The 27,853-nt window shown below is 33.8% G+C and overlaps 1 protein-coding gene across 2 annotated transcripts in view; it reads left to right on the forward strand.

Annotated features, from left to right (window-relative positions):
* Nucleotides 1-27,853, forward strand: part of LOC114049963 (muscarinic acetylcholine receptor M3) — a 607,675-nt gene that overhangs the window by 320,060 nt on the left and 259,762 nt on the right. For both annotated transcript variants that reach the window (XM_027871448.1, XM_027871449.1), the window contains exon 3: nt 3,189-3,261. The gene's annotated coding sequence lies outside the window, so the exon portion shown is untranslated. The remainder of the gene's footprint in view (nt 1-3,188; nt 3,262-27,853) is intronic.

Genomic DNA, 27,853 nt, shown 5'->3' on the forward strand with positions numbered 1-27,853 from the left:
GAGGTAAGTTGTGTTATACTCCTGCTGTTGTTTTGATTAATGTATGTGTGTGTGTGTGTGTGTGTGTGTGTGTGTGTGTGTGTGTGTGTTAGTTTTAAAAGTTCAGTAGATAGAAGTGATACTGGGCAATGTTCATTTGTTATTTCATTTAAAATTTTCAAATAAAACTTTCTCACAGACTCCTAACAAGTAAATAATTTTTATTCTTAGCCTTTTCCCCATTGTGAGATTAGAATAAAGTTGTCAATTATGTTCATTAATGGAAGACATGGGGGTTCAGAGTAAGTGAAATGTGGAAGAGTATAAAGTGATGGACTCTCTTGTCTGAGCAAGTACCAATGACAAGACTTCCTGTGTGTTAGGAGAATGTTTAAAAATGTAATTATGATGTATACTTCAAATATGGTATATGAATGACAAAATAGATAGTACTTGTGCTAATGCTTGCTAAATCTTGCTATGGTCATCTGTGTGTGTGTGTGTGTGTGTGTGTGTGTGTGTGTGTGTGTGTGTGTGGTGATCCTAAGTTGAAAAGTCATGCTGAAATCCAGATATGTTTACTGCATGGAGTGATTTTTTTGGGGAGCCAGAGAGTACTTCTGAGTAATTTTTACAAGGGTTTTTTCCTCAGTTAAATTTTAAAAGACCTTATTAGAAAGGTATCTCTTTTTAATAATAACTAGCATTTATACAACACTTTAAGATTTACAAAGTATTTTACATAGATTATCTCTTTTTATCACCAAGATGAGCTCAGAAATGATGTAACTAACCCTCATCAAACCCTCTTTTATGCTAGACATATTTAATTTGAAAGCTAAGTGCTTGTCATTTCTGATTACTAACTAGCACTGACCTCTAACATTTTCAGTATAGTAAGATTCCCTTCCCTCCTTTCAGCCTTTCTATCTAATAATAAACATTCTGGCAATACTTGTGAAGGCTAGGGAATTGTTATTGAAGGAATTCCTTTATGTAATATGTTTCACCAGTTTTATGCAGCCATATTTTTCATATACTAAAATTGTGTGTTCCTGACACTTATTCTTACTCATCTCACAGTCTTCATTTTTCCTCCTCAACCTTGAACCCTGGGTAATGAATCAAGTGTTTCAACTAATATGCATTAAGACTAAAAAGTTTATAATTCAATCTTACAGATACATATAGCAAAAAGTAAGAGATAAGGTGACCCTATAATACTTTAGAAATAAATAATTCACTTATCTCATTTCACGTGTTACTCATTCTCAAAGGGCTTTGTCCAAATTTTCCCCTATTTGGACATCTAAGGTGCTTTGGATTTTGTTTTTGTTTTTATAGTTGCTTTGTTTTGATTTAATATGTTGGCATCATTTCCTGTCTTTTGCTTTCAGCTCAAGTAAAAGTAAAATTTCATGGTAATAAGCATTTTTTTTTATCTTGCATTGATGTTGATTGCAAGTGTGACTACATCTGCATACCACTGAATCCAGACTTAGCTCCCTAAAACGGCTCCTATTGTTTTGACACATGACTGTTGTTTGGAAAATGGTTTCTGTCCTACAGAATCTAGTAGCCAGAACTGCTTAGTTAAGCAATTTTTTCCCTTAAGTCCCAAAACAACCCTTAATACGATACAGAACATAACAAACTTGTAATGAAAGGCAATTTCTAAATGAGAACAGCTTTTAAAATAGATGTTACTGGCTTGGGGAGAGAGAAGTCATCTTTTCAAGTTTTTTTTTTAAATGCCCCTGCCTAGACAAGATCTTAGAGAGATGATCAAGCCCAACCCCACCATATAAAGGCATTTATATAATCCCAGAGGTGAGATGATCATATCCTTTTCTTTAAGTAATGCATTGACTGACACTAATCGTTGGAAGGCTCATATATCTTTGTATTGTATCCCCACTTCATAGATGACACTGAAATATTTTTCTCTTTTGATATTTTCCATTCTTTCTTCTGTTTTTGGACATGAATCATTATGGAAGGAAGGATAACATTTATAAATATGCAAATAGCATAGTAAACTAATGAATTATAAGCAGTTAGTAAATCAGTAAATCTGACAGGCACAAGATGTCTTGGTCTAAGCTAGTTTTAGTTTAACTCTTATCTAGGACTTGCTGTAGGAATCATAAAATTTGGCAATTATCTTTGGATAGGATGTAAAACATGGTTTTTGCTACAGCCCTTAGTAACCACATACTGAATTTTTCTTTTTCCTCTACAGAAACTTTCATGGGGTTTGTGGCCATAATCTGTCCTGGGGGAAAATCCACCTTGTTCTGTCTCTAGACAACATTAACATAGTCATTTATTCTTCACACTACCTGCCCTTTACTGTGCTCTACTTCCATTAATTAGTCATTCAAAATGTTCAAGGAAAAGGAAGAAAAGAAGAAAAGGAGGGAAGGAAAGAGGGAGGGAGGAGATAAAGAGAGGGAGGAAAAAAGGAAAAAGGCATTTGTCAATGTCTGTTATGTGCCAGACACTGGGCTAAGCACTTTAAAAATTATCTAATTTTATCTTCACAACAACCCTGAGGGGCAGGTGCAATTATTATCCCTATTTTATAGCTGAGAAAACTACTGAAGAAGAGAGAGGATTAAGTTACTTGGCCAGAATCACACAGCTAGTAAGTGTCTGATGCCAGATTTGTATTCAGGTCTTTCTGACTCCAGGTCCAGTGCTAGATCCACTGCATCACACATTTAAGTAGGTAGATTTTGGATTAGATGCCCTCTAAGTTCCCTGTCAAGTTTAAGATTCTATGATTATATCAATTTCTACCTTATACATCAATAGCGAAAGTTTGGGGGCAACTGAATTCAGGGCTTAGAATCAGGAAGACCTGATTTCTAATCCTATCTCAAACACTGTGTAACCCTGGATGAGTCTGTGTGCCTCAGTTTCCTCATCTGTAAATTGGGGATAATAAGAGGGCCTACATCACAGGGTTGTTGTAAGGATCAAAATGATTTAACGTAAGTAAAACACTTTGCAAACTGTGATTGCTATCAATTACAAGTGTTCTCCAGGTCTTTTTCATTGAATTACCTTTTATTGGCCCCTCTTTGTTATTCTGATTTGCAAGTGTTATATTATAAAGGATTTACTGTCTCATATTTTTCTCTTATTTCCTTTATGGAAATCTAATCTTCCCCTTTTTTCCTGTGTTTCTTTTATACCCTTTATAGGTTTCCTTCAAGAAGAGAAATACAGCACAGTGCCCGGTCCAGTGGCTTGATTTGATGTTTCTACCTGGAACATGTATGTAAAACTTACACTATTTTTATCCCTAGATTGTTATAGTCCTTTTACATAAACATAATTTATTTTCCAAAGTAGATCATTTTTGTTCTGTAAAAGAAAATTAATGGATGCAGAAATTTCTTCCCTACAGTTTTGTAGGATATATACTTATAGTATTGTTTTTGTTTCTATTTTACTGCTCAGCCTGCCTTTGTAGAACCATTCACCTAATTAGGCAAAAGGAAAATCATAGTGCAAGAATGGACTCATGGTTCCCAGATTCTTCTGGCACACATTTTGGTTTACAGATATCACATAGGATTTGTATGGGCATCTAGAAGGCAGCTGGATGAGCCTGGAGTCAGAAGATACCTTCCTGAGTTCAAATCTGGCCCCAGACACTTACTAGCTATGTGATCCTGGGCAAGTCACGTAACCTTGTTTGCCTCAATTGTTCATCTGTTAAATAAGCTAAAGAAGGAAATGGCAAACACTCTAGTATTTTTGCCAAGAAAATCACAAATGGGGTCACAAAGAATTGGACATGACTGAAACAACTGAATGACAATAAAATGGGCATCTGTCTAGTATGACAGTTAAGTAAGTAAGTTTGTGGAGTCAGTGTTCAACATATGCAGTCATTATGTCAGTCTTAAAAAAAAAAAAGAGAGGAGTTACATGTTAAAGTGTGAGATGTGATAAGTGGACAGACTTTTTTCCTTTATATTTTGTTACGTTTCTTTTTAATACTATTTACATTCCATAATATTTCCCTTTTTCCTCCATGTCAGACAGGCATCCTTATAATAAAGAATTAAAAAAGAGGAAAAGAAAAAAAAATAGTTCATCACTACTAACCCCCACCTCAACCAAGTTTGGCTATTTATGCAGTTTTCTATACCCAAAGTCTCCCACCTCAGCAAATAAGGGAAGGATGTGCATTCTCAAAGAGTGCCTTTATGCCTTATACATCACATATATCCCTGGTCATTTTAATTTCTCAGTCTTCACTTTTTCTTGTTTTGTTCTTGTTCTTTCAATTTATACTGCTATTGTTCCTGGGTCTGCTTACTTCACTTCCAATAATTTCATATAATTCTTCTCATGCTTCACTATATTCATTACATTCATTGTTTACTATAGCACAATGATATTCAATTATATTAATCCTTAGTCATTCCTCAAGTCATGGGCATCTACTTTGCTTCAATTTCCTTACTTCTTTGAAGAGTGTTGCTGTACATATTTTGCCATATATGAGACTGTTCATTTTTTCATTGACCTCTTTACTTTATATGCCTAACAATAGGATTTCTGGGTCTTGGGGTGTGGGCATTTTAGTTACTTTTTTAGCATAATTCAAAATTACTTTGTAGAGTGTTTAACTTTAGACCAGTTCCTAACTCCCCCAGCAGCATATTAGTGTACCCATCTTTCCACAGCCCCTTCAACATTTACTATTCCTATCTTTTCTCATCCTTACCAATTTGATTGGTAAATATAGTAAATAGTGAAATTTCAGGGATGTTTTGATTTAATTGCTCTTATTAGTAATGATCTGAAGCATTAGTTGTGATATGCTTAGTAATAGTTTGTACTTATTTTTGCAAGAACTGTTTATTCATATGTTAATCAAAATAATCATTTTTGGTCTTACATATTTTCTTTAGTTGCCTATATATCTTCGATATTAGACTCCTGTCAGAGAGCTTTGTTATTTTTTTCACCAGTTGACTACTTTCTTTCTTATTCTAGTTGTATTAAATTTATTTACATAAAAGTTTTACAGTTTGTTATAAGAAAAATCATCTTTCTTTATGCTTGGTGACTGCCTTTGTGTTACATTTTGGTTAATAATTTTCCCTCCAGCCATAGCTGGGAAAGGTACCTTATCTGGTGGTTGTCTTCTAAAATTTCAAAAGTATAATTTATTGTTTATCAGAATTTAAGTTAGTAAGTTCACTTTTTATTCCGATTCTTCCTTATTGAGATAGGCATATTTCTCAACAGCTTATTTGATATGGGAGAGCTTGTGATAATTACTCCTTCTTTGTATCTAATACTGATATTAAAAGAAAACTAGCACTTTCTACTTCTATTGTTCTAGAATTCATAGAGTTTTCAGTTAAATCTTCTAGGATTCAGTTCTGGACTTTCTACTTTAATCTAAGGGGGTATTTTTTACATTGATTTTTATCTAATTCTAAGTAAATTTGGGTAAGAACTATTTGTGGCATTAAATCTATGCAAGAGTCATTTTGCTGATATTTTCTGTACTTGTTTATAATTATATTCTTGTATTTTATCAGGAATTCACATCTTATTCCCTGGAATGTTGGTATATCTAGGAAATCATGCCATCTATTTTGGAAACTGTTCAAATAAAAAGGAAAAGTTTTACTTACCAGTCATTATGCAGGTGCTTCCCTAATAATTACTTAATATCCAAAGACCAATTATTATTTTTATTAAAAAATCAAGTATACTTTGTAAAATATTTAAAAAAATAAAAGAAAGTGAATTTTATCGCCATTAATCACTCTTCCTGCATGGCCCTTTCAGGTACCCAAATCCACTGAACATCAGAATTCACAATCTTGTACTCACTTTTTCCATTTCTTTCTGATGAACCAGACCACTGATTATGCCTAATGGCTTTCTGTTTGCCAGCTCTGTGAGTTATAGTCTTGAAGTTTCATGCTTCCTTCATTGCTCACCATCTATGCATGATAGGAAACTTTAAGTGCATGGAATTGAAGGTTTTCAGAGTAGGTAAAAAAAAATCTTCCTTTATGTAGAACCACTACTAATTCCTGACAGGAGCTTTGTGCAGGGAGATTGAGATTTACAGCAACTTTCAAATGTTTTTGATTACATTTTAAAACAGTTTTTTTTTTCCTTTTACATCATAAACTACTTCATGTACTTCAAATTCAAAATCTTTAACAATAAAAAAGAAAAAGCAAAAATGTGGAATATATTCTAACAAATATATTTCAAAAGTTTACAATTATTTAACATACTAAAATACATTTTGTAGAATATCCATAATTACCTATGGATAACATTAGAAATATTCTTTATATCAGGCAATAGTACTTAACAAATTTTAGAGAGAGAGAGATGATATCACTGGAGTAAAAATCAAGTCAAGCCTGGATATAATTGTAATATAAGGCTTACTACCCCACCTTTCCTAACTCTCATTTGAAGGAATATGTTGTAATGGAAAGACCATTGGACCTGGAATCAAAAAATCTGGGATCAAGTATTGATCTAGCTAAGTAACTAGTTGTTTGACCTCAGGCAACTTGCTTAACTCTCTTGGAACTTCAGTTTTGTTTGTTCGGGTTTTTTTTTTTTTTTTGCTGTTTTTTTTTTCATTTGTAAAGTGTGGATTACACCTGCATCGCCTACCTCATTTCATTATAAAGAATTCTGTAAACCTCAAAGCTTACTATTATTTAGCTTAATTGTTCATTACTTAGCTAATAGAGTTTTATGAGGAATAGACAAAATGATAGTCATTCATTAATCACTTTACAGGAATAAAGCATAAAAGATAATATATATGACAGAGAGTTGAAATTTGTCGTTATCATTACCTCTTGGCGCTGTTTCACCCATATACCTTAGGGTCTTGTTTTCTTCATAGTTTCTTCATCTCTTCAGTTCTCCATTGCAGTACCCTGTCTTAATCATTACAGAGAGGTAAAGTATCAGGTACCTACTTAGTTTGCTTTCAAGACCAGGAAAAGATCAAATACCACCCTCTCTCCCACAGAAATTCTTCTCTACAGGATGACTGAAGCCAAAAATTCTATTTTAGACCAAAATCTAATTAATAAAAAGGAGCTGGTAGAAGGAGTGACTACTACAATTTAGAGTTCATTATAAAGAGAGTAAAGGCAGGAATAGTATAACCCATAATCTATACTTTTGGAAAGATTATAAAAAGTTCCTATAACCTAGAACTCTATAGCCCAAGTGATGGGAAGCTCTTAAGAACAAAATTCACATAACACAAGCAAAAGTGTTTCCAATACAGAAGAAAGCACTTTCTAAAAAAAAAAAGAGAGAGAGATATGTATGGATTTATGGGGAATTTTTTTGACCAGCTTTGATTTTTAAAATGTTATTGTAAAAGGTGGAAGGAGAGACAGTGGTTGAGAATTACTTCAAAACAGCTTTTTTTGGCCCTAGAAAGATAAAATTTAGTAACATTATAAATCTGAATAAATATGTTGGAAGTGAAACCTAAGGAAATATTGAAAGTTTTTAGTATTTTTAAGCTTTTTTTGTAGGTCATAGAAAAATCAAAGAAGGAAAAAGACTACTGCTTAAAATGAATGGAAAGATTGTAAAATTTCAGAAAACTCAGTTATTTAACTCTTTAATTCTAGTTTTGACCAATAAAAGCATATTTCATACTGAAAAGTGAACAGAAGTAGTTCAAAGGGAGTTAAACTCAAGATAAGTGAAAAATGGTCAGAGAGCACCTAGATGCCCTCCATAAATTAAACTCATCAAGCTCAGGTTAACTATCTAGGAGAGAGAACAAAATGTTTGCTGTAAATAGCTCTGTTTAATGTTTTATGGTTCCCAAGTGTATTTATACTATTAGCCAAAGCATCCTTCCCCTCAAAAAAATACTCCCTACTATCACCTCCATGACATTGTAGAAGAGTTATTTTGTGTCAAGAGTCCTCTCTTTTTCCCCTCATGTCATTCCCCACAGAGTTCCAGATATGCCAACTCTGAGTAAGGCCACTCCTTTTCCTTAGATAGTAATGAGAGGTTTTTTTTAATTTTCAACTAATTAAAATCAAGTCTAGAATTGACTGAAAAACGTCCCATCATAACTTCAAATCTGTCACTAATTCCTCATGAACAGAAAAAAAATATGATTCTGGAGGGAAATGATATTAGAAAGGACTCCTTTTGTCACTTTTAATTTATTGATTTTTTTTGTTTTTTACATCACTTTTATTTGCAAATATTTCCTTCTTCCCTTCACTATCCAGCAAACCAATCTTTGTAGCATGGTGATAATGATGAAGATGATGACAGCAATGATAGTGACAACAAAAAAAGTAGATAAGAGGAGAAATAAATTCTTCATAACCTAAGTCCATATACTGGTACAGCCTGACTACATATGCATTATTCCATATTCATTATCCTCCACCTCTGTGTGAAGAAAGGAAGGAGATACAGTTTCTCATGTCTTGTTAAAAGACAAGCTAAGTCATTATAATTAAATATCATTTGATTAAGTTTTGAAAAGATTTCTGAGAGCCATTGCTGTCATTTTTAACTCAAATGAAAATGAAATTAAAACAAGTCAATTTCAAGCTCAGGTCACTTAGTCTGGAACTTTAGATTGCACTGGTCACAAATTCTATATTCAGTCTCTTGGCATTGATTAAAATATATGACATAGTAAGGGATCTTGATGGGGTTTTAGGTGTGACTAAAAATATATGATAGTTTATTAATTTAAATTAACTGATTTAAATATAGTGATAAATAATTTTAGTTTTGCTGTTGTTCAACATTAAATTTCTTGTAAACGATTTAATATTTTGAAAATTGTAAGTCAGTGGTGTTTAAAGCTATATAAATACATCTTTATGTAATAATGTGATAAAAGTGGTTAAGTAAGAGATATTATACTCCATTAGAACCATAAGATCAGGGGGCAGCTAAGTGGAGCAGTAGATAGAGCACCGGCCCTGAAGTCAGGAAGACTTGAATTTAAATCTGGCCTCAGACACATAACACTCACTAGCTGTGTGACCCTGGGAAGTCACTTAACCCCATCACCTAGCAAAAACAACAACAACAAAAACAAACAAACAAACAAAAAAGAACCATAAGATCAGATTTAGAGATGTATGGTACCTTAGAGGTCATCAAGTCATCACCCTCATTTTGTGGTAAGGAAACTGAGTCTCAAAAAGTTTAAATGGCTTGTGTATGGTCACATATACAGCACATGGCAGAGCTGGGACTTAAATACAGCTCCACTGACTCCAAAAATAGCTTTTTTCCCACTGCACTGTGAGGTATAAGTGTGTATGTTCTGTTTGTGTACTGGATATAGATTTCTAAATATTTTGCATGCATATACCTATCATCAAGTTGGGAGAAAGGTTAATCTTTCTGGAATGGCATTTATTGAAAAATGTGGTTACATTTGTAAATTAGAGTCTAATTTAGCCATCCTTAGGATTATAGAATCAAAGCTCCACAGCTGGTAAGAACCTGAGAAACGCACTAGTCTATCCCCCTCATTTTATAGAAGACTAGACTGAGACCTGGAGAGGTTAAGTGGCTTTTCTAGAGTCATTCAGCTAATGGCTGAATTGGGATTCATACCAAAATCTTCTGACTTCAAATGTGGCACTCAGCTAACTCTCATTGATGCAAGACGGCATTCTTTTAATGAAATGAGATCCCTTTAATATATCCCAGTGGTAGAAATCCAGATTAACTTACTTCATAATGAATAACATCATAGTGAGTTTCCAGTGTATTTTCACATCATTTTTGAGAGTTCTTTAAAATTATACTGGTAGAAATATATTTTGATGTTATATATGAATGTGTGTTCATATAATGTATATATAGATAGAAGGATATATATCCATATATATATATATATATGGATAAGGATACACAGATAGGTAGATCTATATAACTTTGAAGGTAATATAAGTGTGAAATACAACAATAATATTTATTTACTTAGATAATTACTTTCAATTTTATGTTATTGTAATATTAGGAACACAGGATTGTGTTTCATGTCTTCTAGGGGACAGGCAAAGAAGGCCAATGTGGACATTTGGCCAAAACAATTGGTAACAATTTGTATATTTTTCTATAAGTGTATCAAATATAAAACATTTTTTTGGTGTCAGTTTGGTGTCAGTTTCTGTTAAACACCAAGTTAAAGTGCCCATTATTGAAGTTATTTCTACAGTATTTAGTTTAATTATTATATGTAAAAATACACAAATTAAAATGGGAAATTTTAAGGATTTTTTCATATTAACTGAAAGCAAATGAAAATACTCTGAAATTAAGGAAATTGGTTTGGTCAGTGTACTGGAAATAATAATCAGAATCAATGAAGATAATTATCTAGGTAAGATACTGTAACCAACCCAAAGAGAGCAATGCATCATTCTTGAAATGGCCTGGGTTTTGTGAGATAACAAATATGTTTTGTGGTGGTCAGAATTAATTGGTTATGGACATTGGTATTTTTGTTTGGAAATTGAATTCCATCATCCATTTACCTTTACCACTTTTAATTTACAACTATCCATTTTTGAAAAATTGAGGAACATTTTCTAGACCAAAGGCTAATAGAATTACAATATATTTACACTGGAAGGAACCCTAAAGGTCATGTAATGCAACTGCCTCATTTTATAAATGAGAAAACAGGCCCTGATATGTGAAAGGACTGGTTCAAGGTACCATAGCAAATTAGTGGCAGAACCAGAATAAGTACCCAGGTCAGCTGCCTCTTTATACTACTGGTTTTTCATTTTTTTGCATTTGAATGAGTCAGTGTTGTCTGAAACAACCTCTTTAGATTCTTGTAGACAAATACTTCACTAGCAGGGAGGCAGAGGAGAAGGCAGCAGAAGAATCACCTCATAGCAAACATATACAGAAGATTGGAATCCACTGCTTGAGCCAAACCCAGATTCACTTGTGGATACTTGAATACGCTTCTAGCCTTGCTCAGTATCTGACTGTAGAGTAAACATTTGGTTTACTCTTCTCGTGTACTTTCTAGGAACAATACTTGTGGAAATTCTGCTATTCCAGTCATTGATAACAATTTTCATTACACTGTAACACCTCATAGTATACTGTCACGAAGAGTGTTTCACATCTATTGGACTGCAAAATTGAATGGTGATTTTGTGACTTTATGGCTTTTTTTTTCTTCTCAGTGATAGCCTTTCTAGACATATTTTATATTACACTCCACATGCTAGCCAAACATTCTTATGTGGTGTTTCCCAGTTTTTCCATATCTCTCACCTTTCTGCTTTTACCCAGACTGTCCTATATTTCTGGGATTTACTCCCTTCTCATCTCAGACATTAGGAATCCCCATTTCCTTTTAAGGCTTATATCAAGTACTTATTCTTAATGGAAACTCTTCTTGATCTCTCCAAATCCTACTCTTAGTCACTTTGCACGTCCATGGAATATATTTTGTCCTGTGAATATATTTCTTCTGCCCCATTAAAATGTAAAGTAAAGGAAGGTTGAGACTGTCATTTTTTTTAGCTTTATCCCTAATGCTTGGCAGATGGTAGATACTTAATAAATAGTTATTGAATTGGGTTTAATTCAGAACCACCTTTCACTGAAAAGTCAATGGTTAAATCACTTGATTTTTTTTTTCCTTCTAATTAAGTTTGGGTCTCAGATTTGTTTTGTCTTCATCATAATATGAGTTAAGCTTTATTGGTAGTCGGTCAAGCTAATGAGAAATTTTCCCAGTCTGACTAGTATGAGGACTAGCAGGATTTCAGTAGTGAAATCCTGATCCCTTAGGAACATAAATATAGCAGCTTTCTCTGAGGCCAGCAACAAAAGCCACTGACCTTGAACAAGACACACAAACATTGAAAACAGTACAAAGAGTTGCAAGGATGAGACAGCTTTATGCAGAATCCTGTAAATATGCCCTTCCTTGAAGATTTAATGTACCTTTTTCCTGGAACTAACACATTGAATGAGGATAGATGATGCTGATGATAAAGGGACTTTGGAATCTCAGTGATGACAACTGTCAAACAGGAAGTCTTCTCACTGTTTCTGATAGTCATTGTAGTAGTCATATACTATACTTGACAATATAAGGTTCACTCTCTGATAAAGCCCTGCATGAGCACATGTATCTTCCAGCCCTACTTTGAAAGTTAAATGTGACAGTCAGGTCATCCATTTGGATTTGACTAGTTAGTGTTGTGCCATATCTGTTGCTTTTGTATATAAGCCTGATAGCAGAGACCTAATTGAGGTATAAAGATCAAGACTATATTTAAGAACACAGAAATTTTAAGGAAAAAAAAAGAAATTTTAAGGAATCACATTTAAAATACTGCTTATAAAAGTGGTTCTACAGTACCTCCAGAATTTCTTTAGTATTAACTGGTGAACCTGGGGTTTCTGTATACCCGAGAGAGGAGTGAGTCCATCCTTGGGTCTCCTCATGTGACAGGTCAACTATACTACCCACCATGGTTGATTTGAGATAACGTTTATTGCTGCTTTCCCTGGATGCCAAAATTGCTAGTTATGGCACTCTTTGTGATGGCTTCCTAAGCTTAATTAGCTTATGAAGCTATGGCACAATGTTGTTTTTGACTTTGTATCTCAAACACTTAATCACAGTACCTTACACCTAACAGTTAATTGAATTGAAATGCATTTGTTTATGTGCCAGTTTCATATTCAAAAAAATGCATTTGCTCTGTTGCCTTTGTTCCTCTTTTAAAAGATTTTCTACTGTATTTCTTCAGGTGGCATTATAATTTCTTCCTAGTACTTAAGTAAGAAAATAGAAATCTGAGTATAACATAGGACCTATTTCCAAAGAGATCAATCTTCATTCCAAAGATTCAGACTACGGGGATGAGTATTTGGATCTATCCTGAAACCTAACTCTGCTTGTCTATCATCTGTCCTCTTCACTTTATTTGTGTGGTCATGCTTTTGGCAGCAGCTGTTCAGAGGATTATAACCAGACGAGGAAAGCATTTCTTGGATTCCACCGGTCTCTCTCATTTAGCTATAGCCTAATTTATGATTTGCCTTTATATATGACTTATTTCTCTTCCATTCTTTTGAGAGCTTGTGGTAAACAGGTTGGTATCCGTTGCACTGAATACTGACAGATTCAAATTTGTTCTTTTATTCTTCTCCTCCTTTTACTCTAGTTGAAAGTTCAAAGCTCAGAAAACAAAGCAGTTTGTTAACTATGAGCATTCTTTTTCTATAAGGAGAATTTGTCATAGTTATTGCTTTAAAATTTCTACTTTTACTGTTAGATCTTCAGACTGATTATCAAACTGTTCTTAAAAATATTATTTTGATTTAATGCCTGTTTTGTAGTGGGAGGGATGGTAATGGTTTGCTTTGGGAACCTTGTACTTATTGTTGGTAAATCATTTATATATTCTTGAATATACTTATTACTATCCAAGCAGGCTCCTCCCAGCATCAACTACAGTCATCTTAAGGAATAACAAAACATTTGTTTTCTTTATCTCTCTCCTTCTGTCCTTCCTTCCTTCTTTTCTATTCTTTCTTTCTTTTTTTCTTTTTTTCTATCTTCTGATTTTATATGGGAATAAATATGTTCCAGATGAATGGAACTTACAGTGCTCTTTGTGTGTGTGTGTGTGTGTGTGTGTGTGTGTATGTGTGTGTATCTTGTGTGTATATATCTCTATCTGGCTATCTATGTATCTATCTATCTATTTATCTGTCTTGCTTTAGAATATAATATCCTTGAGGGCAGAAACCATGTTTTAAACTTCTTTTCATCATCCACCAGACATAGCTGTATGGAGACAGTCTCATTGTTCTGTAATGGACCTTTGAATGATCTTCTTTAAACTATCTCTTTTAATGCCTGGGAAAAAGGAATCCCAGAAAGGTGAAAGTATGATTTTTTAAAGGTTGCATGGCAAATTAACGACAGAGACTTAGCACATACTAGGTTTGTAGCAAGTACATATTGGTTAATCGAATAATTAATCACTGATCAGTATTTGGGAAATGATACAGTCATGGAAACTAAGTCAACATGTTAGCAAGAGAAAGCAGGGAACTCCTTAGTCCAGACTCATGTTCATAATTACATTGGATCTTATATCAGTGATATTTCTTCCTTTTGCTTTTGTTTTCAGATTCTTTTCTGAGGATAAAATGAGATAACACTTCAAAAACCTGAACAACCTATATACATTCCTACTTATCATTGTTATTATTCCATTAAATGATATTTGTGGCCTTATGACATGGTTATTCAGAAAAATTTTAAACAAGTGTAAAGCTCACAAAAACTGAAAAATCTCTAACACATATACTGCAGTTTTCTTATTTGCTATTATACAAATACTGAGGCAGACTCTGATGCCAAGTTAATGATGCTGTTATTATCATAGTAATTGTTGCTATCAGTACTATTATTATTTTCCAATAACAATAATGTTGTAATTTAGTCTGTGGTAAAGGGCTGTCATTAAATCTAGTGAATAATGAATTGATACATTTCCAGAAAGCAAGGGGAAAATGTAGGTTTGCTTTGCAATATTTAATTTATCTTTCACCTAACTCTTGTTTCTATACAACCTAATGTAACTGCTTTATCTTCCATGCTGCTTTCAGATGTAACTCATACCAGCATAATTGTTAGTGAGAAAATACCAGTCCAGTATTCATGTAATATGGCCACAGCATGACAAGGCAGAAATAGGATTACTCTGGTGATCTTTACAACTCAGTGAATTTTGCCCCTAAGTATAGCACTAAAAGTAATAGGTGGAAGTTGGAGAGAGACAAATTTGTACTTAATACCAAAGGAGGAGGAGAGTAAAAAAAAAAACTTCCTAATACTTACAGTTATCCAAAAGTATAATGGATTGCCTCAGAAAATAGTGGGTTTCTTCCTCATTAGAAGTCTTCAAATTAAGACTGATGACCCTTTCAAATTCTATAGTTCTATAAAAAATTCCCTACGTGCTGGATTCAGTCAAATATGCTCCATTTTTCAATAGTTTTGCAAGTGATTAAAATAGTAGTGCTAATTTATTGTGTATGGATACCACAAGATAGTATGCTGATTAATGTATACATTACATTTTAAATCTATATATGCAAGATGTAACTTATAAGAGTTATCATTATAATTCTCTTATATGTCCTTTACATTAATTACAAAATGCCACATTGGATATTTTGTCCATTTGCATGAAACATTCAGTACCACCTTTTATTTATTTATTTGAAATTATGGGAGTATATTTTGCTAGACTTTACCATATCCAGAAGATATATCAAGAAACAAATAGTTCTCATAAAATTGAAAAATGTTTTCACTGTTTTCATTTAATAAATTTATTAATTTTAATATTTTTTTAAAAATTTGAGTATTGAATTTTCCCTCCTTCCAGACCCTCCCCCATACATTGAGAAGGCATATTATATCTTTTATGCATTTGAAATCATGTAAAATATATTTCCATATTAGCCATGTTGCAAAAAAACAAGAGAGAGAAAAAATATATTTCAATCTACACTCAGAGTTCATCAGTTCTCTCTCTGGAAGTGGACAGCATTTTTCATCAAGTCTTTTAGAATTGTCTTGTATCATTGTCTTGATCAGAATAGCTAAGTCTTTCAGGGTTGATCATTGTTACAAAATTGCTTTTACTATGTCCAATGTTCTCCTGGTTCTATACTTTTCACTTTGAATCAGTTCATGTAAATCTTCCTGAGGTTTTTCTGAAGCAATCCTGCTCATCATTTATCATCACAATAGTATTCCATCACAATCATATACCTCCTGTTCAAGCATTCCCAAAAGTATGGCTATCCCCTCAGTTTCCAAGTCTTTACCACCACCAAAAGTTACTGTAAATATTTTTGTACATGTAGGTTCTTTTTTCTTTTCTTTGATCACTTTGGGATATAGCCCTAGCAGTGGTATTGCTGGATCAAAGGGTGTGCACAGTTTTATAGCCCGTTGGACATAGTTCCAAATTGTTCTTCAAGATAATTAGACCTGTTCACAATTCCAGCAAGAATGCATTAATGTCCCAATTTTTCCACATCCCCTCTATTACTTGCCACTTTCCCTTTCTAGCATGTTAACCAGTATGAGAGATGAGATATGGTATCTCAGAGTTATTTTAATTTGTATTTCTCTAATTAATAGTAATTTAGAAAAAAAATATGCAACTAAATAGCTTTGATTTCTTCTTCTGAAATCTTACATATCTTTTCACCATTTATCAATTTGGGTAATGACTTTAATTTTATAAATTTAACCTAGTTCTCTATACATTTGAAAAATAAGGCCTTTATTAGAGAAACTTGTAATTTTTTTCCCATTTCCTGATTTCCTTCTAACTTTGATGGCATTGCCATTTTGTTTGTGGAATAACTTTTTTTAATTAAATGTAATAAAATTATCTGTTTTACTTCCCATGATCCTCTCTTGTTTGATCATAAATTATTCCCTTATTCCTAGATCTGACAGGTAAAATTTTCCATGCTTCTATAATTTGCTTATGATATCATCCTCCATGTATAAATCATGTACCTATTCTGACCTTATCTTGGCATACAGCATATCACTAATTTTTGGATGGCTTTTAAAGGAATTTCTTTCCCCCCAGAATTTTAACAGGTTCTTGAAACACTGTTGCGTACTTCAAATTTAGTTTAGTTTAGATTACGTACCTCTTTAGGATTTATCTGTATGACTATATACATATGTGTATATAATGCATATACATTTTCAGAGAGAGACAGAGACAGAGACAGAGAGAGAATTGTTTCAGAGAGAAGGGGAGAGGAGACTATTTTTTTGGAGGCAATTAGGGTTAAGTGACTTGCCTAGTGTCACACAACTAGTAAGTGTCTGAGGCCAGATTAAACTCAAGTCCTCTTAACTGTAGGCCTGGTGTTCTCTCCACTGTGCCACCTAGCTGCCCTGACTTTGATCTAATTTACAAAATAATATTAATATGATAAACTTTTCTTAAGTATTCTAATATCTTAATATTAAAAAAGAAAGCTTTAGTTTTTTAAAAAACCTGCTAAATATTCCAGACAATGAAATTTCTGATGTAAAATTGTTTTTTGAAAGGAAAAGAAATGAAAATTTACAGCATTTGGTTATTCTTGTTCATATCCCTGCATAACCCTTTCAGTATGTTCTAGTGCGAGAGAACTAAAATTATCAAATGCACACATTACACACAGCCTTGATTTGCCTAGACAATTGGCTGTTGACTGATACAATCCACAGATGTAGTGGAAAGAATACACTCTATATCTAGAGTCACATCACTTGAGTTCAAATCCTTCCTATCTGTGTGGTCTTGAACAAATCTCTTGACCCTCCTGAGCTTCAATTCCTCAGCAATAAATTAAAGACTCTGGATGAGATGGCCTCCAAGGTGCCTTCTAATTTGAATCTACAATTCCAATTCCAAGTCTATTTTTTAATCTTGCAATAAATAACAACATATATACAAACACAAACATACCATGTGCCCACCCCATCCCCTAAAAAACCTTTAACAGTTATAAGCTACAAATGTTTAGCTAACAATCACAAGAATTTTTTTCAATATATTCATCTTAAAATAAATAGCAAAGACAGACAGAGAGACTAATCACTATGTAGTTTTCAGTGTACAACAAAAACAGCTATGAGTCATATTCAATAATATTTCTTATGTCCATCTGGGAACTTTATTATGCTATTTATTATTCTTCAGTTTTAAGCTTTAACTGTTGTTTCAGTGAATTCAATAGTCTGTCAAGATTAAAAAGATCCTCTAAATATTTAAAGTTGTAATATCTTTTCCTGTTTAGCGATCTTGTCTTTTTGCAGTGCATGTCAAGATGGTACTAAAATGTCTCACAGCATGTTCTTATCTGAAATAGGATTTGTACTATTAGATTCTAGGCTTGGAGCTCTCTGAGGTGAGACATTTAAGAACATCACTCCCAAAACCAGGTGTCTGGAAAAATCAGCATGTTGACAAGGATTTAGAACCAAGACACACAATTCTTTCCAACTGAATTGTTTCCAATGTGAGCAACTTCTTGTATCACTTTCCTTTACACTGGCTTCCTGAGATCTGGGCCAGGTTCTTGCTCCAAGTCCAGAAGTAGCTACTGTTGCATTTCATGTGAAATAACCAAAATCTTTCACATAAAATATAAGAGAATAGGAAGGATAAAGGCATGTGAAGGACCTAAGGCCTCTAAATGTCACTACCGTAGGGGCTTTTTGTTTTTCCAAAGCTACTCTCATTGTTATAGGTCAGCTTGGAGGGATTTTCTCTATGCTTCCATATATCTATACATTTGGGAAGAGAGTCATTTTGTAATATTGTGGAATCTTATATTCATCTTTCTGAAATATGAACCAGCCCTTTTCCATGAACAAGAAGAAATATCTAGGGTTGCAAAAGGGGTATTTGTGCACAGTATTATTAAGATTTGGATAGCTCTTTTTTTATAATAACTTAAGTAATCCTATTGTACTCACCACTGACGAGACCCTTATAAGTATATTGGCCCTACAACTTGAATGAGAAATGAAGAATTTGAAAAAGGTTGATGGGATAATTGCAAGGATGAATAATAGGGCAGCAGATATGACTTGTAAGGAAAAGCTAGAGGAATTGAAGCAGATGCCAAGGGGAGACTATATGATACTCATCAAAGAATTATTTTACAAAACATGGTGACTATATTTATTCAAATTCTGAAGGGGATAGAATTGTTGTAGCTGCATGAGGAATTTAGGTTAGATGTAGGGCAAGGTTTCCTGCCTGTCACTGAGTATTCCTAAACACTAAATGTTCCTAAGCAAAGTTGTAGAATTGCATTGTTCAGAGGCCTTGACAAAAGGAATCATCTTAATCTAGACTAGCTTAGATGAATCCTGTCTGGCAAAAGAGTAGATCAGACTGGCTTCTTGATCTCTTGCAATCACCTAATGTTATAATTTTGTTCATGTACACATGAGGAATAGAGACTTGAGGATCCTTCCATGTTTATGCTCTGAAAGCATGCAGTATTTGTAATCTCATACTCCATCCTAGCAAGCATGGGAGTCCTATGCATTCTTTAAGGTAGCACTCTTAGAAAACCATTATGTTAGTATCAGCTTCTCGGGGAGCCCTAGCACTCACATGGAATGAGCAATAAAACTTAATAAAGCAACTCAAAAGTCTACACCACACACATAGGGTTGCTAAAAATGCAAAAAAAAAGAAAAAAGGGAAATAACAGTTGTTGGAGGGGCTGCAGAAAAATATCATTCACTGTTGGTAGTAGAGCTGTGAATTAATATAGCCTCTATGGAAAGCAATTCAGAACTATGCCCTAAAGTCATTAAATTATACATAATTGTTGACTCAGAGATACCACTACTAAGTTTATAACCCCCAAAGAGATCAAAGAATGGGAAAAAAAAAGAATCCATATGGACAAAAAATATTTAGAGCAGCTTTGTTCTTGTAGTGCAAAAATTTGAAATTAAGGAATGTATCAATCAATTTGGAAATTGATGAATATATTCTGACATATAAATTTAATGGAACCATAAGACATAACTAAAGGACTGAGTCAGACAAATATGGGAAGACTTGCATGAACTGATTTAGAGTGAAGGAGCAGAAGGACAGAATAAAGAAGGATATTATAAAGAAAAATAACTTTGAAAGACTTAAAATATCTATATATTTATAATTATATATTTGTATTATAATTGGAAGTCAGAGAGGGGTACAAACTATAGCCTGGTGGATCTAATCTAACCTGGTTCCTGTTTTTGTTTGGCCAGAGGTAAGAATGGTTTTTGCATTTTTAAGTACAATAAACCTTAATTTTTAAATATAAAAACTACTATTAGCTCCTAGTCAATAGAAAACAAGTCCATGATTTTGGTGGATGGGTATAATTTGATAACTGCTGTTTCAGATGATCAATAATGCAGCAAGATGCCTACTATCTACAGTAACTTGATGGACTCAAGATATAAAATACTACATACATTATTTAGACATGGCTAAGGTGAAATTAGTTTTACTTGACTTTGCATATTTTCTAGATGAGAGGAATGGGAAAGGGTGGGTTTAGATATGGTAATAAAAAACACAAAGAGAAAGAAAATAAAGAAGAGGAGAGGATCATACAAGTTTTGAAAAAATGCACAGAAGAGAATAGAAGTCCAGGGGAAAAAAAGCACAGGCAAGTAGGACAACTGTGATAACTGCAAGTTGATTTTTTAATGTACTTTTTAAATAACTCAAGTAGTACTTAATAGAGATTTCCATTTCAATCATGATCCTTTTCTGTTCTACTACGTACATGGAAATGCTCATTTTATTTGTTTTTTTGTTCAATTCAGATTTTTCACTTCAGTGAAGACTATGAATCAGATGCTGCAGTCATGCAGAATGATGGGAAAATATCCAGGAGATTGTAGATAACAGCTACATGGTCAAAAGAGAGTTGTACAATGTTTGGGCACAAGTTTAAAAGGAAAATGGGTTTTTTTGAATGACAGTTGCAGAACGAGTTGAAAGTAACCATGGGGGGGGGAAGGGAGAGAGATGTGATAATCCTCTTCCAAGTCCTATGAGACTGAAGAAGTAGGAAGAAGAGTAGCATTGAAGAGGACTTCCAGAAGTAGAATCCTTTTGCAGAAGATGTTCCTAATTAGGTAGAAGGAATAGAAGAGGGAAATATAGAAGTTAGACAAAAGTTCAACTAAAAATCATACTGGAATTTAAAAAAAAAAAAAGGAACTGAAAGGTAGACAAAATTAGGAATGCAAGTTCAAGAACTTGGGTGGATATTGATAGACAGTGATAGTGGTGGGATTAGACTTGCTTTTGGGACATTGATTTGATGGTAGAGATTAAGGGAGTAGGTTGCTTGAAAATGAGCAGAGCTTCAGAGGAAGAGGAATACAAAACAACACATAAAAATGTTTAATGAAAATCTTTTTAGTTTTGTTTAGAATTTTGGTGTGACAGTGCATGATCTGGGTTCCCAACCCCTATCACTGCTATAGAATAAAGGATGGAGTAGAATGAATGAGCCTTCCACAGTGAAGTCTCTTTTCGCAGTCTACTTGAATGTCAATGTGTAACTGTCAAAATGTACTATGTTGAATTAAAACAAAAGAGTTGTGTGCTGTTTGGTGCTAATAGGAGTGCTTTTTTTTCCCCTTTCTCCTAATTTTTTGACAGGAAGTAGAGGGAAGAAAAAATTTTGGCCTCAGTACTCTGGGTTTAAAACCCAGGGAATTAAGTATTTAATTCTCCCACACATTAATTAGCATATAAAAATGGAATTGTAGAGAAAACTTTGAATCACCATTGATATCATAACTTAACATTCTAGAATGATCACATTTAAACTGACATGCATCTTTTATGCAAAAAAGAACTGATTTCTTTCAAAGCATTAATAATGTGTCTGTTTCAAGTTATTGAAGCCAGTTTTTCTACTAAAACCTAGACCTTTTTATCTTTTTAAAGTACATTTTTGTTTGTTTGGCATCTGTACTAATGATCCAAAAAGAAAACATAATTTGACTATGAAGTACATAAAAGTGCAGTACACTAGATCTATTAAAAAATTTGTCGAGAAGTGTAGTTGTGTATTTTTTATCCAGAAGAATAATTGTGTATTTGTTTTTATTTAATACATTTTTAAAATTGTCGAAAGTAGGTAAGTGTATGAGCATGTTAAATGATTTATCATATTTATGTTAGAGGTCCTAGACTGGAAGGATTATTAAACATCCCATTTATAAAACTGAAATTCTTAGCACATTAAACTTAGTCTCTTTCAATTACAAATAATTAAGGCCTTGAATTTTGAGACACTAAAAATTAGGGGCTTGAGTTTTCTCTACTTGACTGAATTTATTTTTAGCAAAAATAAGAATTTAAAGTGAGTTTTATATTTCATAATTGTAGGCAATATATCTTATTGCATAAGAATTTAAGAGATATGAAAATATATAGCTTTTTTTCAAGGTAATCTGGACTGAGAGTTTTCTCAGATTCACATCTTTCTGTGTTTATTGGGAGTGACCAAAAATGGAAATTGAATTATTGAATAAGTAACTTGATTTATCTTTAGGAAACCAGTGTAAAAATGCAATAAAACTCTCAGCAATTGCCATTTCTTTTTAAATATCTGAGATCTGTGTGCTTTAAGTTTCTACTAGACTTCGAACTAGACATGTAATATTTATTTAGCTTTGCCTACTTATATTTATTTTAGAGAATAATATTATCTAGGCCCTGAGCTACAGGTATACAATTGTCATGAATGAGAATTGGGGGAAAGAATAAATTGTCTACCCTTACAAGTATCATGGCTAAAAGCAAGTAATGTCTCTAAATCTAACATCCTCAATCAGTTTCCATCACTAATTCCATCATTGTATATCCTATTATAAACAAAATTGAAGACAAATTTGTTTAGAATACAGAGAAAACCAAAGTTACCATTGTCATTATCCTCAGTCATCTTTTCACTAATGTGCATAGAGAGCTGAAATCTTCGAGTTACATATTTTCTGACCTTGGTCTTGTGTTGGGAATGCTGAAAGAATATGTAATTAAAAGTTCTTTGACAAAAATTATTTCCAGCAAAATGTTCAGTGATTAGAAGATTATCACAGTCAGGAATATGGTTTGGGATATGATTGGAACATACATACATATACATACATACATACACACACACTCACACACACACACACACACATATATATACATATAGCATGTGTATATATAATTTGGAAACATGTAAATTGGGGATATACATGTATAATATGTATTTGTGTATATATTATATATACACGTAAGCACGTATGTACATATGTGTATTTATAATATTACTTCCAGATCAAAAGTGAATGTTCTTTAGCCTCATAATGCTTCTGTACAGGGCTACTTTCTTGTGTTGAATCAACAGTAGTAATTCTGTACTTATCACTGGTTAGCTTAGCTGTCATTTAGCATCACATTAGCCTTAATGGTATAACATGCAAATGAAGACTGCTTTGGTTAACCTGTTGCAAATCGTCAGCCAGTGATTTTGGTACAAAAGAGAGTAATCACCTTCTCATTCATTTTCATGTTTTTAGTATGGTTTCATGTACCTCATTAATGTGATAACACTCTGTGTGGTCCTAGTGACAGATAACCTTTAAACACTCACTGAAAACAAGATTATAATAGTGTGAACCAATAGAGACAGATCATCATGTGAGAAATCATAGAGGAAGAAAGGACTGAGAGACTAATTGGAGTTTCTAAATTTGGAGGACCAACAAATTCATGATAGTGATGACGATGATAATGATGATGATTGGGAAGAAAGCAGTAATTAGAAACTCTGGAAAAGATGAAAGTAAACTCAGCTTTAGCTTTTCATACCTTTACATTAAAAGAAGAAAGGAAAGAGGGAAGGAAGGAAGGAACAAAGGAAGGAACGAAGGAATGAAGGAAGGAAGGAACGAAGGAAGGAAGGAAGGGAAGAAAAGAGGGAAAGAAAAAGGAAAGGAAAGGAAACAAAAGGAAAGAAGAGGAGAAGAGAGTTGAAAAGAGGAGAGGAAAGGAAAGGAAAAGAAAAGAATAGAGGGAGAGAAAAAGAGAGGGAGAGAAACCCAATAAACAATGAGGAGGCCATTTAGAGGAAGAGAGAGGTCTCAAGATGGAGATGTAAATCATTTGCATTCTAGTCATGTTTGGAGCCAGGAAAGTAAAATGTTAAAATGTGAAAAGTGAGTTATGAATGTGAAAATATGTTTACTTGACAATAATACATAGTCTACAGTTCATTGTTATACATTTTATGAAAACATTCTACTGTCTACTTAAAAGTAATTCATTATTCCCTTGAGTCATTAATTTACAATCATATATTATCAAGTATTTGGATAACATGTGTGAAGTTAACTTGAACATTTTCCATCTATTTTGCTATTGTCACACTTCAATTCACTTTGCATAATGTAAACAAGGGCAAGTTTCATGTGTCTTTGGGGTACCTGGATGTCAATACATACTGCAATAATTATACTTAAAGTGAGTAAGATCCATTTGTCATCTTAAAATGCTTATCTGTTTGAGATTACATTCTGTTAAATGGAACATCTGATATTGGAGGAAAAGATAATTTTCTTCCAGTTAAGTATGCAGGAACACCCTAGCTAGTTTCACTAATTAACTCCATAAATATACAATGTCAGGTGACATTTTCCAGATGCATTTTTGTTGTATTATAAAAGGGTTATATTATGACATCTTAATGAAATGATCAAACAACCTCAATGCTACATGGGGCACCCCTGTATTTATATATCAAGTAATGCTTCTTCCAAGGACCAGAGATGTACAGCAGAATTAAAATGTAATCTAATAAGTAAGTACCAGTTTCTTACTAGGGATCATCATCTGATATAATAGAGTACTATAATCTTACATTGTTTATTGGTGCATGTGTGTGTGTGTGTGTGTGTGTGTGTATTAATAAATAATTATTGGGGGCGGGGGGTTTGGACAGAGCCAAGCTGGCAGAGTAGAAGCAGTGAGCTAACAAAACTCTCCCAACATTCCCCTTCAAACAATATTAAAATAATGCATCACATTTAATTTTGGAATAGTATAACCAACAAAAGGTTAGGGTGAGTCTTTTTCTAGGCCAAGACAACTTTGGGGGTTGACAAGAAAGTTCGGTAGGGGCCAACCCAAAGCACACATGGTGGCAGCACAAACAGTGGGTCTGAGAGATGGTGGTGAATTACCAGAAGTAGCTTCAGGAGATTTCAGCCCAGAGATTGTGAAGTTATTAGACAACACTGAGCACAGGGCAAGGAACTGTTTGTCCGTAATTCTGGGCCACAGTTCCAGAGTAAAGAGGAGCATTTGTGGTCAGTCCCAAAGGAATGAGGGCTCTGGTTACAGTTATAGTACAGAAAGGAGTACTTGCTCTTGAAGCTGCAGGAGAGCAGGGGGCACTTCCTGGGTAAAGGAAAAAGTCCAGACCAAGAGAGGAGAGACCACACTTCTCCCCAGATCATGCCATTTTGGAAGTACTGAAAACTTAGAGACTCCAGAACTAGCTCTCAAAACAGCAGCTTGAAAAGGCCTGAAGCTTGAGACAGTGCCTCCCCACCCCCAAGTAAGCAGATTCCATTTTCAAAATAAACTTCAAAGCCAAGAAATGGGTTGGAAAAATGAGCAAACAACAACAAGAGCAAAAGAAAAAAAAACCTGACCATAAAAAGTTACTATGGTGATACACAAACTCAGAAAACAACAAAGTAAAAACAACTTCAAGCAAAAACTCAGGGGAAAAATGCAAATTGTATACAAGTCCAACAGAATTCCTAGATGAGTTAAAAAAAAAAGAGCTGAGAGTGGTAGAGGAAAAATGGGAAAAGAGAGTGATACAAGAAAATGAAAAGAGAATTTACAGCATGATAAAAGAGGTGCAAAACATACTGAAGAAAATAACACCTTAAAAAACAGAATTGGCCAAATAGTAGAAGGGGTACAAACATTTGCTAAAGAAAATAACCCCCCCCCCCAAACTAGAATTGGATAAGTGGAATCTAATGATTCCATAAGTCATCAAGAAGGAATCAAAGTCAAAAGAATGAAACAATAGAAGAAAATGTGAAATATCTCATTGGAAAAACAACTGAACTAGAAAACAGATTGAGCAAAGATAACTTGAGAATTATTGGACTGCCTGAAAGCTATGATCAATTAAAAAAAAAGCCTATATATCATATTGCAAGAAATTATGAAGAAAAACTTGCCTGATATCTTGGATCCAGAGGGTAAAACAGAAATTGAAAGAACCTACAAACCAACTCCTGAAAGAGATCCCAAAATGAAAACTTCTTGTACTGTTATGGTCAAGTGACAAAACTCCCAGGTCAAAGAGAAAATATTGCAGGCAAATAGAAAAGAACCATTTCAACATCATTGTGTGTTTGTATGTTTGTTCTTCATTCTCGAAGAGGACCATGACATCAGGGAGATGATGATGTGACTTTGAATTGACTTTGATTTGAGTGAGGGAGGTCACCAGCCTCACTTTCTCCTCCAGAGCCATCTGGGTCCAGTGGCCAGATGTTTGTTAGGACAACTGGAGATGGCCCAGGCCTGTGAATCATAGATTGCCATAGATTCCCTCTTCCTGCCATGGCCTGGAGACCAGAGTATCCAAGGATCCCTGGTGACATCTCTGGTAGTTTTCGTCTATGCCTTTTCCAATTCACTTTGGAAGTATCTTGGTCCTAGGCTAGCCTAGTTTTGAAGTGTGGGATTTGGTTTAACAGCTTCCACGTTTAAGGAACAGAGAGTTGGAATATGATAGAAGAAGGCAAAGGAGCCAGGATTAGAACCAAGAATAACAAAACTGTGTATAATCCTTCAAAGGAAAAACTGATATTTAGTGAAACAGAAAACTTTCAAGCACTACTGATGAAATGACCAGAGATGGATAGAAAATTTGACATTCAAACACAAGACTCAAGAGAAGCATGAAAGGGTAAAAAGGAAAGATAAATCATAAGGGAATCAATAAGATTAAACTGTTTACATTCCTATATGGGAAGATGACACATGTAATTCCTAAGATCTTTACCATTATTAGGGAAGTTAGGAGTCTACATAGTCAAAGGGTATGGATGTGAGTCAATAATGTTAGGATAAGCTTTTTAAAAAACGGGATGAAAAAGAGGGATGCACTGGAAGAAAGGGTAAAGGAGAGGTAGAATAGAAAAAAATGTATTTCACAAAGTCATGGAAGGAAGGGCTTTTTACAGTAAAATGGAAAAGTAGAAGTGGCAGGAAATGCTTGAACTTCATTCACATTGGAATTGGTTCAAAAAGTGAATATATACACTCAGTTGGGTATATCTTACCCAACAGAGAAGTAGGAGGAAAAGGAGATTAGAGAAATACAAGGGTGATTAAAAGATAGGATAGATTAAGGGAAATAGTCAACAGGAACAAAACATATTTTTGAGGAGAAACAGAGTAAAGAGAGAGAGAGAGAAGGACAAATAGAAAAAACATAGGATGAAAGAAATGCACAGTAATTATGACTGTAAAAATGAATGGGATGAACTTACCCCTAAGATAGAAGAGGATATAAGAACTGGTTACAAGAAACTGACTTGAAACAGAAAGACACACATATAGAGTTAAAATAAGGGGCTAGCACAGAATCTATTATGCTTCAATTGAGGTAAAAAATGCAGGGGTAACAATCATGACCTCAGACAAAGAAAGCAGAAATACACCTAATTTAAAGAGATAATCAGGGAAACCATTTTTTTTTGCTAAAGTTACCATATTCAATGAAGTAATATCAAACAATTTTACAAGTTTCTCTGATACAGGCCTCATTTCTCAAATATATTGGGTACTGAGTCAAACTTACAAAAATAAGAGCCATTCCCCAATTGACAAATAGTCAATGGATATAAAGAGGCAGTTTTCAGAAGAAGAAATCAAAGCTGTCTATATTTATATGAAAAAATATTGTATTTGTTAGGGGAAAGCAAATTAAAAGAACTCTAAGGTACCACCTCTCACCTCTCTGATTGGCTAACATGACATAAAAGGAAAATGACAAATGTTGTAGGGGATATGGTAAAATTGGGTCACTAATGTACTGTTGGTGGAGTTGTGAATGGGTTCAACCATTCTGGAAAACAATTTGTAACTATGCCCAAAGGGCTCTAAAACTGAGAAAACCCTTTGACCCA

Source organism: Vombatus ursinus, unplaced genomic scaffold (assembly GCF_900497805.2).
Source record: "Vombatus ursinus unplaced genomic scaffold, bare-nosed wombat genome assembly UNPS02014798.1, whole genome shotgun sequence".
Classification (NCBI taxonomy): domain Eukaryota; kingdom Metazoa; phylum Chordata; class Mammalia; order Diprotodontia; family Vombatidae; genus Vombatus; species Vombatus ursinus.